Raw genomic sequence first — 9,219 nt, 5'->3', positions numbered from 1 at the left:
ACATGGTAAAACATATTTACAATGGGGAAACAAGTGCAGGGGCCTTGGGGGCACTGTAGAAAGTATGGAGACACACTATTTTATTATTTTAATTTCTTTTTCTATTACTGTCTTGTTCTTTAACCACAAATAGAGTCCTCCTTGGACCCAATTGTCCCTTTCGTTGTAATGTATACAGCATTGTTCGGAAGACTGAATACGCACCTCCGAATTAAGGACAATATTCATATGTAACAACTGACATGCTTGATGTCTTACTATGTTATATGTTGTATCTCTTATGTTTAAAATTCAATAAAAACATTGTAAAACTGAAGGAAGCTGCCTGACAGGACAGCAGGAGCACGGGATAACACCTCCCATACTAGGCCACCACAATAAGAATAGTAAAAACTCATTTGTCCAGCTGGTCCTCCAAGGATAAACAACAACTTTTTACCTCCAAAGCGATCTCCTCTAGTACAATATGATGCTTCTCTAAGACCCTTTTGAAAGTTCTTGGGACTTCTGGGACAACATTCTGAAGACAATGAGGACAAATGTAAATATTTAAAGGTCAATGGAGTTTACGAGACACGAAAAAGACAACAAATTGCAGAGGAACAACGTCCTAGAAGGTCCTATAAAAAGGAAAAGACTTGTCCAGGAAGACTTTAGGTAGGCATAATGTCATCAAAGTCATTTTTTATACATATTAATATGATATTTTGTATATATTAAGATTATTGTGGAAATATGTATATAATAGTTTGTATATATTAAGACAGTGGTCTCAAACTGTGGACCTCCAGATGTTGCAAAACTTCAACTCCCAGCATGGGAGTTGAAGTTTTGCAACATCTGGAGGACCACAGTTTAAGACCACCTTATTAAGATGTTATGGGGAAATTATTGGTCTAATGTCAAAGCTTGTATCATGGTGTTGTCCATTAAATCTTGAAGTATCATCTGAAGATATTTAATGCATAAAAGTATCACCATAACATATAATTCAAGAGAATAGTCAACATATAGACAAGTCTTTGGGGTCCCCGAAGAAGCCGCAGGTATGAGAAACTCACGTTTGGGCTAAGATCAGCTACAATATTTTTCGCCCTATAGGACACACCGGCGTATAAGATGCACCCAATTTATAGGTGTAAAATCTAAAAAAATTAAGATTTTGAACTTAATAGTGGTCTTCAACCTGCGGACCTCCAGATGTTGCAAAACTATAACTCCCAGCATGCTCGGACAGCCGTTGGCTGTCCGGGCATGCTGGGAGTTGTAGTTTTGCAACATCTGGAGGTCCGCAGATTGAAGACCACTGCATAGGAGGTAATACTCATGTGTCCCCGTCGCTCCGGACCCGTCACCGCTGCCCTGGATGTCGCTCCATTGCTGTCGCCGTGTCCCCGTCGCTCCGGAACATCTCTGCTGTCGGCCGGGTATCCTCGCTGTCCGTCACCGCCATCACGTCGTTACGCACGCCGACGCACGTACGCGACGACGTGATGACGAGGAAGGAGAGCGCCGGTCATACAGGGGATCCCTGAACGGAGAAGACACCGAGGAGGCAGGTAAGGTCCCTCCCGGTGTCCTGTAAGCACTAACCCGGCTATTAAGTCGGGCTGTTCGGGACCGCCGCGGGGAAATCACGGCGGTCCCGAACAGCCCGACTGAGCAGCCGGGTAAGTGTCACTTTCCCTTCAGACGCGGCGGTCAGCTTTCATCGCCACGTCTGAAGGGTTAATACAGGGCATCACCGCGATCGGTGATGTCCTGTATTAGCCGCGGGTCCCGGCCGTTGATGGCCGCAGGGACCGCCGCGATAGGTGTGTATTCGCCATATCAGACGCACCGACTTTTCCCCCCCAGTTTTGGGGAAGAAAAAGTGCATCTTATACGGCGAAAAATACGGTATATGTTTTAAAGGGGTACTTGGGTGGAAAACATTTTTTTTTTTTTTTTAAACAACGGATGCCAGAAAGTTAAACAGATTTGTAAATTACTTTGATTTAAAAATCTTAATCCTTCCTGTACTTAGCAGCTGCTGTATACTACAGAGGAAGTTCTTTTTTAATTTCTTTTCTGTCTGACCACAGTGCTCTCCAGCAACTGTCCTGAGCAGGAGAAAATCCCCATAGCAAACCTCTCCTGCTCTGGACAGTTCCTGTCATGGACAGAGGTGTCAGCAGAGAGCACTGTGGACAGACAGAAAATATTTTCAAACAGAAAAGAACTTCCTCTGTAGTATACAGCAGCTGATAAGTACTGTAAGGATTAAGATTTTTAAATAGAAGTAATTTACAAATCTATTTAACTTGATTTTTAAATTATTGTTTTCCTCCGGAGAACCCCCTTTAAAGTGATGTACAAAGTGCCTGTGTATAACCCATTGTGAGTATATGGAATAAAAAAAATTCCCTTTCATCCAAACGTTAAAAGCGTCCTGAAATATTTTCTTTCCTTCTTTCATTCCAGATATTCAGGATAACATCTTGCATTTTTACTTTTTATAAAGATCAGGGGTTATGGCTTAGAACATCTAAGGAAGAAATGAATGTGCGTGGACTATTAAGCCGTGAGACTATGGGGGAGATTTATCAAAACCTGTCCAGAGGAAAAGTTGCCCAGTTGCCCATAGCAACCAATCAGGTCACTTTCACTTTCATTTTTGAAAAGGCCTCTGAAAAAAGAAAGAAGCGATCTGATTGGTTGCTATGGGCAACTCAGCAACTTTTCCTCTGGACAGGTTTTGATAAATCTCCCCCTATGTTTCCTTCTTTGTACCTATTTGGTGTGTGTGGGGGGGATAAGTGGCTCCTGGCGATCTTACTGTACATTACATTATCGATTATAAAATGGAGAAATGGGCTGTTTCTTTCTCTTGTGGGTTGTACTAACTATAATGTGTTTTGTATTCACTTACTGCTAAAGAATAGTTTTGTTACTCTAATAATGTTTTTTTTTTTTTTTTTTGGATGGTCCTTTGTTAGCACTGTGTTTACTTTGTTGCTTGTCCCTTTATGGTCCCTTTTTCGATAATATCGTAATTATTGAGAATATGGCTTGTACTGTATGATCATCATGAGAGGAGAGTTATCAAAACCTGTCCATAGGGAAAGCTGCTGTGTTGCCCATAGCAACCAATCAGATCGCTTCTTTCATTTTACAAAGGCCTCTTTAAAAACGAAAGAAGCGATCTGATTGGTTGCTATGGGCAACTCAGAAACTTTTCCTCTGGACAGGTTTTGATAAATCTCCCCCATAAGTATAAATATGAATGCCAAATATCTGGTACCATAATAGTGCAGACCGACCAGTAGGCTCCAATTTATCTTTCTTAAAGGGGTACTTCGCTGCTCAGCGTTTGGAACAAATTGTTCCGAACGCTGGAGTCGGCGTCGGGAGCTCGTGACCTCATAGCCCGGGCCGCTCATGATATCACGCCCCACCCCCTCAATGCAAGTCTATGGGAGGGGGCGTGACGGCTGTCACGCCCCCTCCCATAGACTTGCATTGAGGGGGCGTAGCCTAGACATCACGAGCGGGTGTGACCGTGACGTCACCCTACGCTCTAAACGAACGCCAGCGGTGGGACCCCCGCGATCTGACATCTTATCCCCCTATCCTTTGGATAGGGAATAAGATGTCTAGTGGTGGAGTACCCCTTTAAGCCCAGTGATTTGCTTTATATGCTCTTTGTCCAATGTATTACATATGACGTTCTAGTCTAAGCATTACTACTTGTCATATTATTAGCACTAGTTAATTTCTGCTACATTAGAGTTTCTCGCACTGTAGAAATCTGTGGAACATTCAAACACGCAATGGAAGTTTCCTTGTACAGGTACGAAGGGAATTGTTTTTGTTGTTTTTTACTGTGTGAATGTGATATTATATGTAATTGATTACAATATAAGAGCAAAAGGGTACGTTTTGGGGGAAAACTGTACAATGAAATGAAAACTCTAGTACATTTTTGGGTGCCTCTAGCCTAGATACAATATAAGATACAGTATGTTTAGGATTGGTGGTGGCAGGACATGTAATGAGCGCTGGGACATCAAATTTCATTTTGCTCCGCATCTGGAAATGGTCCGGGGGTTTGCCAACTTGGTCAGAACAGCCTAAATGATTAGCAATTTGTTCAAACAGCCGTCCTGCTTCTCTCACTCCAGTGATGTTTGTCAACTAGGCAAAATGTTTTTGCGTTTATTGTAGATGCATGTTAGAAGTCAACAATTGCTCACCAAAAGGTATACTACCCAAAAGTAGCCACTGAGAGCCTTTTTATAGGTCAGTGGGGAAAGCATTGTTACACCCTCTTGTGGTAAGACCCAGTGTCTAATCGGACTTCACCTGTAATCACTTACATATTACATAACTGTGTGATGTTCCAGTACGGGATATAGTCCCCTACAGTACTTAGGCCCTGTCAGGTTGAGTCCCTCTGTGCCCTAGGGGCTCTCCTACGGCATCTCCCTCATAGTGTTATATGTATTATTTATAAAGGACCTTTGAGTTAGTCACATGATAATGTGTTCACATGTTCAATTCACATGTTTGTTACCCAGAGAGCACAGCTAACCAGGTGACCTGCAGCTTGACCTATGGGCTCCTTGCTCAGCCCCCTTTAGAATGAAGGGAGGAGCTGCAATTTCTCTCTTGTGCTCTTTGATCATTCATTACTCTTAGATCCTGAGGTCAAGTCCAGTCCAGACGTCTCAGATCCAGTGTCCAGCACACCTGGAGGCCTCAAGCCTAACCTACAGCCACATGTCAGTAAGTCATCTCTTTCTGCTGTCACTAGCTTCAGTCAAGTCAAGTCTATCATAGTCAGCGTGGCTGTCCTAAAGTCTGTCAAGTCACTGCAAGTCCCAGCAAGCTGCGAGGTCCCCTGGGTTACTGGCCACCTCTCTGGGATCCTGGCCTAGCTGTAAAGACTATTTCTATCTGTCTACCTAAGTAAAGCTACCGTTAACCCTGACCTGATCTTGGACTCTTATTTGCCCTGCTTAACTAGGACTAGCGGTGCTACCGTTCGGGCGGTTATCCGGAAAACCACGCCCTGGCGTCACAAACATTTTAGGGGTTAATACCATCCTCCCCTGGGCTATAACACCTGCACCAGACACCTCACCTTCCCACAACTGCATGCCGTGATTAGTAGTAATTCTAAATTTCTATCTGGGTGCGTTATTTTTTAGTGAATGAGTATACTTAGTCTACAACTGGTTAATGCTATTAGCTTTTCTTGAAATGTGCTCTGTGTTGTTTCTATATTGGTTTTATTTTATATGGCCTAGTACAGGTGCTAAAGGTCTTTATTATACAACAACATCTTAAAGAGCGTAACAAGGAACGATAATGCATTTTTTCTGCTAACACAAGTGTTGCCATGCTTCCTAGCTCTTCAACGTGTTCCCATCTTGTCTCCAGAATATTCCAGATTACATGGATCTTACCACTTGGCTACTTGACTAATTGTTCTTTCTCTGCTTCATTGGTTGTTTACTTTCCCAATAGGCCTTGTTCACCATACATATGTAAATGAGCATTCTATATCTTCCCAGTGAAAATAATTATATTGCTTATATTAGCAATATGAGATAATGAGTTCTGTTTTGCCTGTTATTAAGGCCTATGGATATCATAGAGAGGCACACAGTGACTTGCTATGGTCTGTCCGTGTGCATTGGCTACATGTAACGGGTCACGCACACTACAGAATTTTTATGGTGTAACAGCCTTCCATTGCCTTAATTTCTGCTGCGGAAATTCAAATTCTGGACTCCGCCAAAAGATGAACATGGTAATTTGTTCATCTGAATACTACGTGGAACTGCATTACCATCAGTGGGGATGGTGCAGGTGCGGGAGGTCGTAGCGCCTATCATTATGGCGGTGTCTACTCCACACAGAATGTCTGCCCGGAATTTCTCCAGGGGATATTTCATAGTGTGCATGGGCCCTAATACTCAATTTTTCTTGCAGTGGTATGTTAGCCTATGGCTGATCACTGTTGTGGAAAGACTATTAATCGCTGATACCACAGAGCAGCTGTTTGGTTCTCCCAATACATCGTGAATGGGGCCTAGAGCAGTCCGATCCATTCACTGTGTAGTGGTGGCATTGTTTTACTGAAGAAAAGATCCCATTCCTAGCGTTAAAGGGTACTCCGCTGCCCCAGCATTCGGAACATTTTGTTCCGAATGCTTGAAGCTGGTGGCGGGGGTTGTGACGTCACAGCCCCGCCCCTCATGATGTCACAACCCCTGCCGCCCGCTCCAAATGTTCTAAATGAATGCTGGGTGCTGCACAGAGATCATGGGGGTCCCCGCGATCAGACATCTTATTTCCTAGCCTTTGGATAAGGAAAAAGATGTCAAGGGGCGGAGTACCCCTTTAAGTTGGCACATACTTGGTGAAGTTTCCTGCTGTCCATAAATTTTACAATCAGATGTCTCCCTACTTCTGCTAACGCTCTCCCCTCTCACATCATAGAGGAAGAGAGGGCAGCTGCAGCTCAAGAGACGGGAGACGGAGAGAGAGAAGCTGCAGCTCAAGAGTTGGAGAGAGAGAAACTGCAGCTCAAGAGACAGACGGAGAGAAGCTGCAGCTCAAGAGATGGGGAGAGAGAAGCTGCAGCTCAAGAGACGGAGAGAGAGAAGCTGCAGCTCAAGAGACGGAGAGAGAGAAGCTGCAGCTCAAGAGACGGGGAGAGAGAAGCTGCAGCTCAAGAGATGGAGAGAGAGAGAAGCTGCAGCTCAAGAGACAGAGAGAGAGAAGCTGCAGCTCAAAGACCTTCTTCCCCTTTGCCGCTGCTCTGAAAATAAATATTCTGTTGAATGGGCATCTTTTAATCTCATAGAATTTCTTTATTTGTACCCTTGGATTTGCAAAGTGCTACAGAATATGTTGGTGATATATAAATATTATTATTAATAATATTATTATTATTATTTCAAAAGGCAGACAGGTAATGCGATTTGCAGGCTGTTAAAAAGGTAAGTGAGACGTCTCTTTTTCTATATATATTTTATAGTTTTATTCACATGTACTACTGATTTATGTCAGGAATTCTATTACTACTAACAATACGAGTACATTATGAGAACATGAAAGAAAGGACAAGTAGACATAGTAGACATGGACCAGTGGGGACCACCAGAGCATTTGGATTCGACAGGTGAGTTACGGTCGGTTTGTTATTTTATAACATTTCCTGCAGGTACTTCCATTTATTATACCCTAGGACAACCTCTTTAATATCTACAGAAATGGCCTCAGGCCATGTAAAAAAGACAAATGTAAATGGTCTCTGAGACAACATCCAGGAGCGCAGCATTGAGATAACACAGTTCTGAGAGATGTTATCTGAAAGTTCACTTTGTTTGTTGGCCTCGGGCTCTTTGGCGCTGCACAAACATTGTGTTGTTCAGCAGTGACCTTGTTCTGACCGTGGTAGGTTTGTCAAGTTTGTATAAAACTCATTGAAATCTGCAAAATAATTTACATATATGATGTATTGTTTATTTAAAGAGAATATTTGACATTACAAAAAAAAGGATCTGTTTTAATGAGCGACAAAAGCAGTCATGGTTCATGGGTATCTGCTACAGGAGCTTAGACTCATTAAGACTTCATAATACATTAGGAAATGAGGAGAAGTGACTCTCTTGTCTTGATGGATTTAAGTTGCCCAACCTGTTGAGACATAGAACGGGTTGTATAAGTGCAGAAAAACATGGCTGCTTTCTTCTACGGACAACACCACCATGTTTTTTTTAATTGAATGGTTCAATACAATACTATGCAGTAGGTCCCACCAGGATGGCTTGCGCTAGGATGACCATAGGCCATGCAATCAGTCTTACTGTTATGGAGTAGTTCTCAGAGAGGCAACCCTCTACCAAAGCCTGCCCCAACCTTGCAGTATGCACACAGCGACACCAATCCCTGCTCGGTGCCTCTGTGGATCAAGTCAGAACTAGGGAAGGGTCCCATGTCCAATGGGGCAATGGTGGTTCCAGTCTATGTCTACTCACTGTTATGATTCAGCTAGCTGGATGTGGATCCTCTGTGTCAGCGAGGGATTGGCGTGGACCGTGTCGGTGGACCGGTTCTAGGTTGCTACTGGTTTTCACCAGAGCCCGCCGCAAAGCGGGATGGTCTTGCTGCGGCGGTAGCAACCAGGTCGTATCCACCGGCAACGGCTCAACCTCGCTGACTGCTGAGAAGGCATGGGACAGAAGGGCTAGGCAGAGGCAAGGTCAGACTTAGCAGAAGGTCGGGGCAGGCGGCAAGGTTCGTAGTCAATAGCAATAGCAGAAGGTCTGGAACACAGGCTTTGGACAACACTAAACGCTTTCTCTGGCACAAGGCAACAAGATCCGGCAAGGAAGTGCAGGGGAAGTGAGGTTAAATAGACAGGGAGCTGGTGGAGGCTAATTAGACTGATTGGGCCAGGCACCAATCATTGGTGCACTGGCCCTTTAAATCTTAGAGAGCTGGCGCGCGCCCGCCCTAGAGAGTGGAGCCGCGCGCGCCAGAACGTGACAGCCGGGGACCGGGACGGGTAAGTGGCTTGGGATGTGATTCGCGAGCGGGTGCGTCCCGCTATGCGAATCGCATCCCCATCGTGAATGTCAGTGCAGCGCTCCCGGTCAGTGGGTCTGACCAGGGTGCTGCAGAGAGGAGAACGCCGCGAGCGCTCCGGGGAGGAGCAGGCGTAACACTCACATTAGGGCACTGTCTCTTTAAAGGGGTATTCCGGGCAAAAACATTTTATCCCCTATCTAAAGGATAGGGGATAAGATGTCTGATCGCGGGGGGCCTGCTGCTGAGACCCCCCGCGATCTCCCTGCAGCACCCGCATTCTATGTGGGTGCTGAATCTCCAGTTTTGGAAACCTCCGGGTTTCCGGGACTGGGGACGTCACGCCACGCCACCTCCATTCATGTCTATGGGAGGGGGGCGTGACAGACATGAATGGAGGGGGCGTGGTGTGACTTCACGTCCCCAGTCCCGTAAAATGTTTTTGCCTTGAATACCCCTTTAAGGAACACATGGCCACTCCTATGGGCTGCAAACTAACTTTAACATGAGATAATAATGTGTAGCAACAGAACATTATTAGCCAAATTACACAGTAATCCTTCTCCTCACTTATTTTAAGACACTCAGAATGAGAAGTTGTGGCGGCTTTCCACAATCGCTCCAGCCCACTGGGAC

The 9,219-nt window shown here is 44.6% G+C and overlaps 1 protein-coding gene across 2 annotated transcripts in view; it reads left to right on the top strand.

Moving 5' to 3' along the window:
• The first annotated feature begins 343 nt into the window (after positions 1-343).
• Positions 344-9,219, top strand: part of LOXL4 (lysyl oxidase like 4) — a 128,005-nt gene continuing 119,129 nt past the window's right edge. For both annotated transcript variants that reach the window (XM_056529561.1, XM_056529560.1), the window contains exon 1: positions 344-657. The gene's annotated coding sequence lies outside the window, so the exon portion shown is untranslated. The remainder of the gene's footprint in view (positions 658-9,219) is intronic.

Source organism: Hyla sarda, chromosome 7, assembly GCF_029499605.1.
Source record: "Hyla sarda isolate aHylSar1 chromosome 7, aHylSar1.hap1, whole genome shotgun sequence".
In the NCBI taxonomy this organism is placed as follows: Eukaryota; Metazoa; Chordata; class Amphibia; order Anura; family Hylidae; genus Hyla; species Hyla sarda.
The sequence above is the reverse complement of the archived record's forward strand: the minus strand, read 5'-3'. Positions and strand labels throughout refer to the sequence as shown.